The sequence below is a fragment of the Hyposmocoma kahamanoa genome, unplaced genomic scaffold (genome assembly GCF_003589595.1).
Source record: "Hyposmocoma kahamanoa isolate Upper Pololo Valley unplaced genomic scaffold, ASM358959v1 204, whole genome shotgun sequence".
In the NCBI taxonomy this organism is placed as follows: domain Eukaryota; kingdom Metazoa; phylum Arthropoda; class Insecta; order Lepidoptera; family Cosmopterigidae; genus Hyposmocoma; species Hyposmocoma kahamanoa.
This window is the reverse complement of record NW_020653728.1, coordinates 556,495-571,448: the sequence shown is the minus strand read 5'-3', so window position 1 is coordinate 571,448 and position 14,954 is coordinate 556,495. Positions and strand designations below refer to the sequence as shown.

The 14,954-nt window shown below is 34.7% G+C and overlaps 1 protein-coding gene across 1 annotated transcript in view; it reads right to left on the bottom strand.

The window, feature by feature from the left end:
• Positions 1 to 8,444, bottom strand: part of LOC113227240 — a 108,236-nt gene extending 99,792 nt beyond the window's left edge. The window contains exon 1 of the mRNA XM_026460135.1: positions 8,111 to 8,444. The gene's annotated coding sequence lies outside the window, so the exon portion shown is untranslated. The remainder of the gene's footprint in view (positions 1 to 8,110) is intronic.
• Between the last annotated feature and the right edge of the window lie 6,510 nt (positions 8,445 to 14,954).

Here is a 14,954-nt window from a genome sequence, read left to right as displayed (position 1 = left end):
ATCGTTTCTCTGACCAATGTCACAATCACAGAAAGTACAAAATGAATTACAATAATAATAATGTCAAAGCTATAAACAGGAACCAAAAAGAAATTAATCAGTTACATAGTTGTTTATCTGACTAACTGTTGTAGTGAACATTACATTTTTAAAACAAAGTTTCTTAGCTTACGAGAAGACTCGTGTCAACTCGTTCTTACAATGAATTATTATTCATAAATAAAAATGATAGAGATACGACGTAAGTAAGGTAAGTTTTACTCCGTTACACCAAATAAATATTTCGCTGTCTTTGCACAATAACACAGTACTGCACAATATAATTCGATTTTTAACTATGCACACAGCAACGAGCTGCAGCGCAAGCAGAACTACATCGTGAATAAAGCATCCATCTTTTTTGACGTTAGAAGACGTTTGCTTTCTTTGCTTTTGTCGCTGTGTGTCAAAATCGTAGCATTCTACAATACTGCGTTAGTGTATAAGGGCAAAGATACATGCAGCAGTGCAAACGGATGTTTCAGACAGCGGTTGCAGAAAGTCAGTGTTAGCGCATTGCCGACTTACGTCCTTCTTTTTTGTTTCGGCACGGGACTATTAGGTTGATGTATTTAGAAACCATTATTTCCGAAGCACAATGGCGGGAATCCACCAAAACGAGAACAATAGCTTACACAAACAGCACATATGCAATTATTGATGATTTTCTTCGCTTTGTGTATGATAGCAGAGGCATATTATGTAACTATACATATAAGGTTCATTGTCTTAACGAAGTGCATGAAAGTACCTTATTCTGGGTTTATTTGTGTAAAGACCAGATCGAGATACCTGCGAGCATCTCTTAAATGAGTCTTCAAATTGTAGAAGAGGACTAACAAACCTAGCATGGATTCGTAAGTTAGTTTTAGGACAGAACTATCTCATCGTGCGCTTGGTGTAATAGAGTCACACCTGCAAAAGATAACTTTTCAGGACATTGGTTTGATTTTGATAATTCTTTTTTGTTTGAAAAGGTGCACTCTCGTGGTGGTCCCATTGTCACCAAGTCAGAATCTGATGAGGGGATCCCATGGAAATCGAGGAAAATCCTCAAATTTTATAGACATGTCGTGTATTCACCGATTTCTCCATCAATTGTGGACCGATTTTGAAAATTCATCTTTTGTTTGAAAAAGTATACTCTTGAGGAGTTTCCTGATGCTGTTCCGGGTTCGTTTTGACTATCACAGATTACTGATTATATTCCACAAATAAAAGTCATCTTTACACTTGACATAATACATGTAATCAACAAATCACCGACACCATGACAACCAGAAAAAAAGAATAAAATGTACAAAAGAGTCCGTAACAGTTTCATTGTCATAAAGAAGTCAGAATCTGATGAGAGGTTCCATGGAAATCGAAAAAAGCCGATAAGCAAACTTTCAGGTCGGTTTTTTTTCAATGAAAAAGTTACAATTATGACTTTTATGTGATAAAAGCAACCATATATGGCTTTCAAGGATACAACATCATAAACCTAATTACCAATGAAGAAACAGCATATTCTGTACTGAAATTCGCCTGGATGTACAAATTAATATACTCATATATAACAGAGAGAGCGGCGGTACGCGAACGATTGCTGCTCAATTAAAAGGTCGATTGTTCGAATATCTGTGGAGGCATGAACCTATGGCTTTAATTTCTAAATTACATACATTGTAAAAGTGAAAATATCATGATTAAACCTGCATGTCGGAAAAGGTTCACAACTCCTGGAAAACATGTGAAGTCCCCAACACGCATTGAGCTAAAGAACGATGGCCTAAACGCTGTTTTTAGAAGAGGCCCATGGCTCACCAGTCTGACATAAATAATGGATTAATAATAATGATGAAAATGTTGTCTGCAATAGGATTGCAAGCTGGAGATGTTGATGCTAACATCATTTCGAATTAAGCAGTTTTCAAGCCAAAAAGTGCAGTCAATCGGTGCATTCATTTTTCCTTTATACCAAGTGAAGGGACGAAGAAGTTTTGCGTCTGATGGTAAACGACACTCCTATCCATAACAGTCGCAATGACATTCAAAGCTCTCAATCACAAAGTTCTAAGGGGCATTGCCACTGCGCCCGTCACCCTGAGACATAAGTTGACAAGTCCTATGTGTCTGTAATTTCACCAGCATTAGCATCCTTTTCCACTCGGGAGCTACGATAATTATCATCCTCATCATCAACAGCCTATCGCAGTCCACTGCTGAACATAGGCTTCGCCCAATGCGCGCCATTTCACCCGGTCCTCGGCTCGTCTCATCCATCTGCTGCCAGCAGCCTTCCGAAAATCGTCCCTCCATCGTGCCAGAGGGCGTCCTACACTACGTTTGCCGAGCCGTGGTCTCCACTAAAGTATTCGCTTACCCCATCAGTTGTCGATTCCTCGACAGATATGGGAAAATATACAAACAGATGGACAACAACATCAAACTTGTGACGTCCTTAATTTTTGTCAAAAGACAAAAAGTCATCCATCACCGATATAACTGAGCTTTTATAAACGGGAACTGGGAAAAACTGAATTCATCAAAGCATTAAGCTTGAATACTTTATACAACGCTTGGTACAGTTTTCGTCACGTCTCAAAAAGTTGACCAATAGGTCATAATATCACATCATCTGGTTGAATGTGGCGTGCGTACGCAGCGTTATAACATCGTAATTGCTAAGCTGTAGTACAATTTTTACGAAAACTGGTACAATTTGTTGTTACACAATTGTATTGGCCGAGTTTTTTATGATTTTTATTACTACATATATTCGTCCAGTCTTCGTAAACCCAACCCATAATGTCACACTGATCACCATAGGTCTTCTATATAGGGAAAAGGTTTGTAAGGTCTCATACACGTCATATTATACTATATCTGTGAAGAGCCAACAATTAGAAGTTGAGATCGTTTGTTTACAAGTATTCATCATCAACTTATACGTCTAAAATGTCAGTTTGAAGACTTTACACGCTTTCCAAGAGCTGTGAACCTTCTTAGTTACGTAGTTTTCATTTCGATGTTATCTTTTACCGTTCGAGTTATTAAACATTCACAAGTGTACCTACATATTGTGACTAAGAAATTAAAACTTGCTATACGTGCCTCCAAACGGATTTGAACCTGCCACCGCTATTGTAAAACAAAAAATGTAATAGGTTCGCGTCGGAATATTTATTCAACATTACATCATTTTAAATTATATTCCTGTGAATATGAAATATGCGTGAGAGATCGCACATTAAAACCGCCTGAGAAGGTTTCCGGCATTTTTCCCCGCACTAACTGATATCTTGAGAACCGATACGATGTAATAGTTACGGTTATATCGCTTTGTCACGTTTCTTTCTTGCGAACACCGTTATTTCTTTTTCCCGCGAAGGTCATTGTTGGCATGAAGGTGTTGTGTATTTGTTTTTGTCTACAATTTTGTTGTGTTGTTGTTATTACGATTTACTTCGTATTTTATCGATAATGGTTACCTACATTCACAAATTTCAAGTCGCTCAGCATGTGGTTTCTCTGATTAACTGAATTCCTAATGAAGTCATGCGGCAGAGAACTAAAGTTACCAACCTAAATCGCAAAACCAGTAAGCTTAAGTGGCAGTAAGCTGGACATGTCTGCAGGAGGGCTGGTGGTCGTTGGAGCAGCCTTGTTCTAGAGTGTACGACGTCCTGTGGCAAGATGGACGACACGATCTGAGAAAGATGGCGGGTAACGGCTGCATGGATGCGGAACCGATAGAGCTGGCGTGCTCAGAGGGAGAATTATGTCCACAAGTGGATGCGTGTAAGCTGATTATGGCCACATTCGGATCTTATATTTAATTTTATTCAATATAGTCCACAGACAAAATACGTTTACTACAAATCGCCCCCGCAATAATTAATTAATGAATTTAGAAATGTAACATTCACCGACTTGTTGGTGGTATTTAAGAAAACGTACGTACTTAAGGCTATTATATAGTTCACTAACTACGAACTATTAGGAATGTATTCCCTACACTGACCGACATGAACTAGTTCGTCTTGCACGGTTTTAATAGTTCATCGTTCTTTTTAGTTCAGTACGAACTAGGAACTGTCTGCGTTGATAGTTCGCCTGTGTTTTATACAGTAGGAACGGTGCAAACGGGACAAATAGCGATCTTTCACTACTTTCAGTACAAATTCAAGTGGGAAGCACGATTGAACGTTCCTAGCTTGTTCTAAGTCTCTAATACGTCTCTACTTTATGTACATAATATACAAGCTTGCAAAAAAGTAATATTTTTTTGTAGGTATTGTATGTATAATATCAACCTACGTGTACCAGTATATGAAATAGTTGTACCTAAATATTGATTTTTAAACACACAATTCTAACTAAAATTCTAATTTTGTAAAAAAAAAAGGGTATTTAGTTAGAATGACAGTATTTAAACCTGTAAAATATGAAGAAAAATCAAATAGTACCGACTCCATACAAATTGTATTTTTAAATATTTAGTACAGTGTAGTATTGACCTCATAATACTAGAAGTCCGTAGTAGTTCATGTGGAGTTCATGTGGTTCAGTTTGGAGCGTTCGTTCAATGTCCGAGCAAGGACAAGACGAACTAACTAACTAAGGAACTAGATGAACTAAATGAACTAGAAGACCGACCTAGTTCAGTTGACCGATTGAACTAACTAGGATCGCTCCGGTTAAGGACCGATCAGGCACAAGTCCAACCTACTCTACTTTGTGCAAAACCTGTTGAAAATTCGGCCGAGTAATTTCGTCGTTGTCTTTGAAGCGTAGTAGGTACTAAGCAAAATAAGTACCTACAGGCAACTGGACATTCAGTTTTACACTTTTTAGTATAAGTACTATAGAATTGTAGTTAATCTTATCTGTAAAAGAGAACGTGCTGTTGAATGTTTAGTAAAAACTTATCTAGGGTTGTCTACCGTATAGGTTTCTAGGCTCCAGGAACATTTATGAAGATTTCTTTAGATTTAAAAAAAAAAGGTATGCGTGTTTTTATTTCCATAATTACGTCTAATTAAAGTGAAGCAGTGGTACAAAGTTTTAAAGCCTACTTTGCGATGACTACTTAAAACTGTTATTGTAATCTTGAACACCTTTTTCTTTTAATGTTTATTTCAACTGTGAGACTATGTAGCGTGCTCTTACTTTCAATGGATATTACATGTAAATGTACTTTTTTCGGTAATGAAATGACAAAATCGCAAGAAAATTTATTTGAAAAAAAAAAACTCAACGGTGACCATAAAATACGCAAGAAATGTCGTTTATATAATTAAAACAAGTAATTATTTTAATAATAATGTTTTCTCTTAAATATTTATGTGTAATTTTACCGCAAGTTAATATTTTTTTTGGTTAACATGTATTATTACGTACAAACAGGTAGGTATGATCACGATCCAGTGGCATACTGTTTTACATAAAAAACCGTGTTACGCAAGGCGAAAGTTGTTAAAAACACAACCAATGTACGAAAGTGTATTCACCCCCCCGTTTTTTGACACATTGTGATTTATAAACATATAATAATTATCTTATTTTTATTTGATGCCTTCAACAAAATTATTATGTGATTATTTTTAAAGGTTGACGTTACTTTTGGGTCCTTAAATCACAGTGCTAGTGTTGATTTACGATAAAGTTCATTTTTTAATATTAGTGTCCTGCTATTGGGCAAACGTTTTCCCATTATATATAGTAGTAAAGAAATTCCTTAAAAAAGCGAGAATCCAAGTCTAAATTTGATTCAAATAAGAGAAATATGCAGTACATTTTTTTTTCGCGTATTCGTGTCTCAGCTTCAGTACTTTCTACAAAAGTTTCATATCGCTGCCTAAATTTCATAAGCACCGGGGTGGCGGCTGTATATTGTGTATGCATAATAGGTGTATGTATTGTGAGATGATGGATGCTAGGAAATAAAGTGTTTTAGTATAATGTATATATTATATCTATCTTGTTTAATTAGTTTAGGTCGTTAGTAATACTGTGTAAATATATTTAGTACTTAAAAAAATAAATTATGCATGCACGAACAAAAGTTATTCCATTTTTAAAGTTCAAAATATATGATATCCTAAAGATAGGTATTAATATTAGTATATTAATAATAATATGTCTATACATGTATACATAATTGGAACCTCGGTAATAATCTGCAACGAAATTACAACAATCAATTTGAGTTACGACTGATCTATCCGACAATTACCAGAGCAGGTTGGCATGTATTATAGTTACATACTCTCGAAATTTCACAACTGACGCGCAATGTCAAGTTTGACATTAATCATTACACGCCTTTGCCAGTGGCCAATATTTGCACAGACAATTGCGAAGTTAAAAACAAGCAATTCGTTTTCTCATACTTAGACCACATATTTACTTAGATTACATCCAAATGGTCATTTTTATCCATATGTTTAGCTTCTATCTATCGATGCAATCGCCTCTAAATGCCAAATGTAGCGATGCAAACACGCGTTCGAGTCGCCGAGTGTAACCACTCTTATGTGCATACTAAACTATAGTAAATGCTATACTTGGCAAATGCTATAATATTTAAATATTTAAAATAAATATGTACGTCTGTAAGTATAACAATATAGGTAGTGCTTTCTTTTGTTTACGTTCCGAGGAAGGACTGTACATTACCATCGCACGATTTGAGGGATGGGAGGGGGAGGGGGGGGACCCTTCGTGTAAAGTTTCAAAGTTAGGAAGTTAATAGTTTTCGAGATATTAATTTTTGAAAATTCGAAAAAAATAACCTCAAAAAATCATGTTTTCGCACCAAAGAGCGGGGTAAACCCCTCCCCCCGAACCCCTAGCGGGAAAAACCCACCATGTCCCCACTTCCTGTGTTATATGAGAAACTAAATTTAACCTAAATCCAGGCAAAAAGCAAAATCGTAATTAATGCATACATCAAACAGTAAACAACAACAAACAACATGGCGTCCTTTTTGCAACAAAAAATAATTGTTCGAAAATAAAAGCTTATATACTAATTATAGTAAATGTCTATGTTAAATTTACAATTACGTATTAATTTGTGCTGTTCAATTCAATACTGCGAAAAATTTTTCGAATACGCCGCGCGCGCGGCGTTTCGTTCATTTTTTTTTACGAAAATGTTTTTTTTTTTTTTGCGATATTTCAAAAAAAATACTGCAACAACCAAACGCTGTACTTTCCTAACCTACAAAACCTGTTTCCTATCATTTATTTTCGAATAGGTATTTCAATATTTTTTTATTATCAAAACCACGAGTTTCCTAAAGCTAATTTTTTAGGATTAGACTGCTAACTATGTAATCTATTCACCATATTAATTTCAACTCTCAACTCGTGCGATGGTAATGTACAGTTGTGTTTCCTATCATTTATTTTCGAATATTTCAATAATTTTTATTATCAAAACTACGAGTTTCCTAAAGCTAATTTTTCAGGATTAGACTGCTAACTATGTAATCTATTCACCATATTAATTTCAACTCTCAACTCGTGCGATGGTAATGTACAGTTGAGCCCGTTCCGAGACTCCACCCGTAGCCAGAAGTGGAACGTTGACAACAATAATACTATACTTTTTTATTACACATATCGTCATTTGCCTAATTTATTAAGATTATGCAACATAATCAGATTGAAAAATTATAATTTTAAATTATATGAAAATTAAGCTATTTATAATTAAGCAATGACATTAAATAATCTATCCTGTTCTAGGCTAAATTCATGATTTCTTACTCAAGTCAACAACAATTCGTTCTTAAACTTCAAAAACCAATTTTGTTTACTATAATATCATCACATAACACCTACGTGTAAACAATCCAGTCAGCCGTTGGACACGGTTCTCCTGTAGTGTGATGTAAAAAATAAAATACTTTATATAAAGTCGACCTTGCATTTGGAAAGCCAAATAAACCTGTAGTTTTTTGTTGTTTGTTTTTTTATTAGACTTTCAATACGCTAGGTACTGCAGATTATTTACTCATACATATTATATAAAGTGTATTTTAAATAAATAAGTACTTAAACTTAGAAAACTTACTGTTCTCAACGGAATCCAAACAATTTGAATGAAATGTCACTAAATTGATTCCTCACGTGGCCACGTTAGATAATAATAGACTATATTATTATAATCACGTGGTTACAAAATCCATAGTAAACAGCCGATGGGACTCAAACCCGTTTACGCGTCAAGAAATTCCATAAGCACAAGTTTTTTATATATTTAAAAAACTTAACTTCACAACAAATCCATTAATAGGTCAACAATTTCTTTTTAATAATCACAAAGAAATTGTTTCTAATAGTTTTTAAACGATTTCACTTCAAAACCGTTCTAAAATGCAAACCATTTTATGCACTCGCGCATGCGCGGCACACACCTTCCTTCGGTGAAGGAAACAAACGACTGTCGTCTTGAGAGAGCCAATCAGCGGGTTGCATTCTCCGAAGATCGTGAAGTTAACCGACCAAGTTTAAAATACTTTACTAACGCACAATTTAATCCCTTATGCGCACGTTTTACGTCTACCATTATAATATTTAAGTTTTCACCAAGTGATTCCTTTGATTTCAAACTTATAAATCATTTAAATACGACTCAAAATTATTTGAACAAGAAGAAACGTACTCGTGTATTTAAAAGTAATTAATTAGAAAATATACTTTATCACAACAACGTAAGGTTGGGTATACTGTAAACATTACTAAAGGAAGATCAGACTTCGTATTAAGAGAAAAATAACTTTACGTAATCAAATTTAAGGTTTACAATAGTGTTTTACGATAAAGTTGTTCACCTCAGAAGAAATTGTCGGCCTCGCATGGTATGCAAGCTTGGGAACTCTTGGAATTTGTAAATTGATGACGTAATTATTGATTTCGCGATTCGCAAAGTGATGTGTAAACGAAGGGAAAGGTCTCCTGATTGAAAAATAATAATTTTAAGTTGTACTATTTTCCAAAGAGCACAAGACCAAAAACCGTTAGTCATCTATCTATCTACATTTAATGTAACTAGGGGCGGCAACGAATCTACTACTTAAAACTTTATGGTATCTTTTCTTACACTCTTGTTTATGTGTTCGTTACACAGCATATATACATATATGTCTGTGGTTCGTTAAATCGTAACTTAAGTTTACATAAACTACTACTAGTTTACCTACTTATGTTTACAAAAGTTCGGAACTGCTGTCACCATCTATCGTGGACGTACAGAACTAAAGAAGTACTTAGGAAACTTCCTTTCGCCGGTTTCAAAATTAATTATAAATTGCACATATGCTTATAAAAATTAAGCTAGAAAAGTTGAAAGACCTATTCTACAATTAGAAAAGAAGCAATCAAGTTCCATTCTCAGTAGGACCAATTTGAGAAACGAACTTTTATAAAATTGATCTTATTTTATAACAGTCTGGGTGTTTTGATGAGACGTGCAGTAAATTTCGTTGCTCTTGTGCTAGTACAGGGAATGCCCTCGTTTGACACCAGGTAATTCGTTATTATCTATAAGAATTCGTTACCCTTCCCCTGTTACGAAATTTTAAATAACTTATAAAATATTTAGCAAAGTAATAATTATAACTTTTTTTATAGAAAAAGAAAACGACCTGAAATGTTCGCTTATCTGTTTTCACAGTGCTTTATTTTCATTGCAATCAAATTTATGTTCCAAGTTTTACGGAAATCGGTAAACGAAAAATTAGTGAAAAAAACCGGAGTCACTCCCTAATTTACCCCTTTAGGGATGAAAATATTTTCTTCAAATTTGTGTGGGACACTATAGTGCTCAGTAGTGACTGAGGTACCCCTTTTCCAACAAAAAAAACCGTAATCGGTTCACAAAATACGTGAAAGTAATACAGTCGAACCTCGTCCCCTTTTGAAGACGGTTTAAATAAGCTATTTAAATTAATAACTTTTGTAACTATGGGATCAGGGTGGTTTACATTAATATTAAACATAATTGGTTGATGATTTTACCATTGCAGTCAGCCGTGACCATGGGACCTGTAAAGGGCCCATTACTATTACTTTGATAACCTAACCTCCGGTTAAAAAAACCGACCTCAAAGGTCATTCATCCCCTAGTTTACCACCCTTAGAGGTGGAATATTTTCTTCAAATTTGAATGGGACCACTTCTGAGGTATCTTCTTTCCAACAAGAAAGAATCATCAATATCGGTTCACAAATGGCGGAGTTATCTCGTAACATACATACAAAAAAAACATACAGACGAATTGAGAACCTCCTCCTTTTTTAAAAGTCGGTTAAAAAAAAACAAATAAACATGATTTAAGTCCAAAAAAGTACTTTTATTCCCAATGCACAGCAATCGCGAAAACATAAGAACTCGATATCAATAGAGACAACCTTCTTTCACCAACACTTTATCTTATTTCCTACAAGAGATGTTAAGGAAATAGCAGGCAGGAAAAACTAGAGGAAAACTAAAAACAAATTTCCGGCTTGCTGATGATATGTTTCATTCCGTCCACTCGGCTACAGAGCTGGATAAACTGTTTAAAGACATTGACTATACGCGCCTTAATTGATTGACCTCAGCAAGTATTCAATGCCGCATACAGCTTCATCTTAACCCTGGTTATTGTATTTCGTAAATCATTCATAGAAGAAAACTTTCATTGTTGAGCATGAGTTTTCTAGCATGTTTTTTGCTATATTTTACGGTGTGCAGTCCACGTTAGCTAATATCAAGCCGCAATAAAGTAGCGGATCTCATTACTAGCATTCAGGTCACGTATGTTTATTGACGGAAGTTAGGCTACGTGAGTGACAGTTTCATTGATTTCTAATTCCAATAAACCTTTGAATAATAATAATAAGGCACACACTCAACATAGCCCCGCGGGTGCCATGGACAAACATAGACAACTACAAATTACACCCATACTCACGAGAGAAATGAATGTAGGCCATACAAATATTTCTCTAAAAACTCTAAGTGGTACTGCAACTGTCATTGATAGGAGTGTCGCTTATTACCTGATTCCTACTATATCTTTCTAATTTGTAAGTTAAATCAACTATTGTTCCGATTAGAAATGTCAAGTTTCTGATCGGCCAGTTGTGAATCGCAATTAAGCCGCCTCGACCCGGAAAAGACGCAGTTTCCGATCGGGGATCAAGTTGCTGAATTGACAAAGACAAGTTAATAGCAAGAGAAGCACCGCAACAATTTTGCATTTTTACGCACCTCATTGTTGCCACGAATAAACAACATTTAAAAGCATTATTTACGCAAGATTTTCTAACATTTACTTTTAAAGACAGACGCGGGGTGTGGTCAATTAAAAAAACAAAGGAATAGTTGGTCTATAGTATGTTTGTAATTCTATAAAACTGTAACAAGTACATAATAGTACCGGTCTTAACACTGGTGTTAATCCTACGGCTTAACTAATTTAACAGATCTAGAAATATTGTTGTTATGTTTTAGCCTTTGCTTGCTAACTGCGACAATATCTTTGACTGATGTCTAAACATATTTTATATATTTCTAGCTGTTTTAGTTTAGGAGATCATAAATCTAAACCCGTCACATTAATTAAACGTCAAAGTATCAACACCATTGGATAAATATATTCTAATTAGGTACATACATCAAATAAATTAACAAAGTATATAGGTGCGCTATACGTACTATGTAATGTTGGATTTTGTCCTTAAATTAAAATGTTAAGTCACAAATTTTAAAGATTGACAAAAGTAACAAGTTTTAACAAAGGCTTAGAAAGTTACATTTGGACCCTGAAACAGAGACTCTGGTTTTCTAGAAAGTTTTGATATCAATGTTCTGGAAAACCGTAGAAGACTTATCTAGTGAAGGGTTTTGTAAAGTACGTACCGGTTCCGTGGCTTAGAAAAGGAAATGAACACAGCAGTGTCGTTACAAAGTTAATGGAAGCGTAGCGAGCGAAGCTGTCATCACTCGGATTGTATAATTTCCGAGCGGAATTGCTCAGCAGTTCCTCAACCGATATGTACTACTGTAATTTGAAACAAGCACAAAAATCTAACATCACAGGTCGTGACAAAGACTGAAATTCAGCCTGTGACCTGAGGTAGGTCACAGATCATTCCGTTGAGCCTAAGGAAAAATATTCAATTGTAAAGAAAATACACAAAAGACAAAATAAGAGAAATTGTACTAAATATAGTACAATTTATATACGCATCTAGTATGCAATTCAACTGGATTCGTCGTAATACACCCGCCATTGCGACTCACCACAATTTAGGTCCGAAAAATAAAATTATGTACGAAATTATAACACAATTATTGCAAATCCATTTTAGGTTTTTGTCTTCTAGTGGAGCCGCGAGCAGGAGGTACAGTTCTTTTCAACCAAGTATTCTAGATAGCGTTCCTGTGCGCGGAGCGGAAGGATGAGAAATTTTCCGCGTATATTAATAAAAAACGGAAGCAAATAAACTTTGCTATTCCGCAAATTATATTATTTTTATGCGAAGAGAGGGTTGGAAAGTTAACTGCAGCTATTTTGCTCGATTTAACCATCACTGTATTATCGGAGTAGCAAGATACTAATGGATTTTCGCAAGGTAACGCCTGAATCTATAAATTATTTAAAGGCCGCATTGTAGTGTTTAAAATTAAAAAACAAGTCTGTTGCGACCTTTTTTGACGTTGGCTTACTATGTATGGTTGACGAACTGACGGAAGCGAACGACTACACGTTGGGTTCGTGTTCTTTTGTTTAGCTGATGATGTCACCAGTCGTGTACGACTTTAACAGACTGGTCTGATAGGGAAGCTTGAGTCGTCTTTGCCTTTCCAATGTCCAAATGTAACTTCCAAAACCTATAAAGACCTTTTTTAGTCACCAATTTTTCGATTAGAAAAAATATAATTATATGATTTTGTACATAATTTAATACTTAATTTTCTTTCTAACAAGCAAAATAATTTTAAATAACTTATATCTGTTTTGATTTCCTTTTCGAAAATATCGACTAGATGACATTAAGCTAAAGAACTTGTTATTAGTGACAGAAAAAAATAGGAATAGAGAACTATTTCAGCGCCCTACTGACAGTATTATTAAATAAGATTAATTGATAATGTACAGGAAAGGATCAATACTGTTCCCTTTAAATAGAGTTTCTTCTTTGTCTTAAAAACAACAGATTTTTTAGTGGCAACCACAAACGTGCTACCAACGGATAAGATTTACAAATTTACACCCGCTTTTTATCTACTGGGAACTGGATGCCACTATTGGACCACATATTTTGCTTGCCAATGCGGGAATAACTAACTAACTAATTGTACAGGATTTATTTGAAATTCGTGAAGGAATACTGTTGTAGAATACATTGGTGAAAAATAAATTACGTTTTCACTGCACGCGATGAGTGTCAATTTGAATCCTTTTTTCACTTTATATCACATGACTATGTTCTATGATATTATTTTTAAGCCTAAATGTCTTCATATCTCATTATTTTCATTATATGTATATAAGCTCTAAATTGTACATTCATCTAAGAAGATTAAATTAGGTATGTACAATTATAAGTTTATTATTAAATGCACGTTCTAAACAGTAAAGAGTTACAAGTTACTGCCGGAGGCCCAAAAATGGCGCTAGTATCGAATTTAGACCATAGAAAGAAAGCAGCTCTTTCAAATTTCTTAAAACAGCGAAGTAACAGAACTTATTAGTTTTTATAAAGATTTGCAATTGTACTCCACTCAGAGGATCACCAAAACGTAAGGTTTGTTTTTATTTATTTAACTTATCACATGATAATGGGCACAAATGAAATTTGTAATGTGAAAATGCTTTTTTATTTTGTACTACCGTATATTAGAAATTTCCATTTGAACACTATTTTTAATGAAATTTCTTTATTTTTAAAGTATGGTTCCGTTAAATAACTATTTGTTTAGCGTTTAAAAATGCACCATGACGGAGTCCACGTGAATTTTATTCGTATATTGGAAGACTCATCAATATTTTTAATGTTTTTGAGTTGCTTTGTTGTTGCTCATGCGACATTTTTATATAGTCAATATTATCACTTCCAGGTGAGTCAATGCTTCCAGTAAACAAATAACTAAAGTAGAGAGCGGGTTTGTAGATAATAGCCATGTAGTTTTCATAACTACTCCCGAAACGTGTAACTAGTTTAGGACATGACATTTCAGTCTGAACTTACGACTAGATTTCTAATTACAGTTACTGATCTTGTGTTATACAAGTTTGTTGCAAAATGATGCCGTAATAAATATCAAATTCAAGAGAAACAAAGCTACGGCAAAAAACCCGTCTAAACACCAATATAAAGATCTGCAACGGACATAGAGAAATTCGTTGGCTCTGCTGGTTGGAGCAGTAGCCGCGTTTTTGCAACAGACGCTGGTTCGAGCCCAGTCGGACCGAAGGAATTTTTCTTTATGTTTGTTCGTTCTTTGTACCAATAATAATAGACAAAGCTGTTGAAAGTTACCCTAAGGAACTCTTATCCAATTTAGGTTTTGTATGGGATGAAAATAACACAAGCATTGTTTTATTTGGTCGAAAATAATTTGACAAAGTGTCGCAAGTGTCTATACCATAAGTTTACATTGAGAGTTGTCGCTAACGTAAAATATATGACAGTTTAGTGTGACAAGTTGTCAATGTACAGCGCCCATACCTGTCACAAGGACTTTGCAAGTCATTATTTTATGCAGTCTCTAAAAACTGCTGTCATTGTAAACTCATAGTCAAAATACGATGTTTTTCAATACATTTGCAAAAACACAATTAATTTTTTTTATGTGTATAAGTGATAATATATTTCGACGGCATGAAAACAATATTTTTCAACTTGTGCTTCACTCTGTTTGGT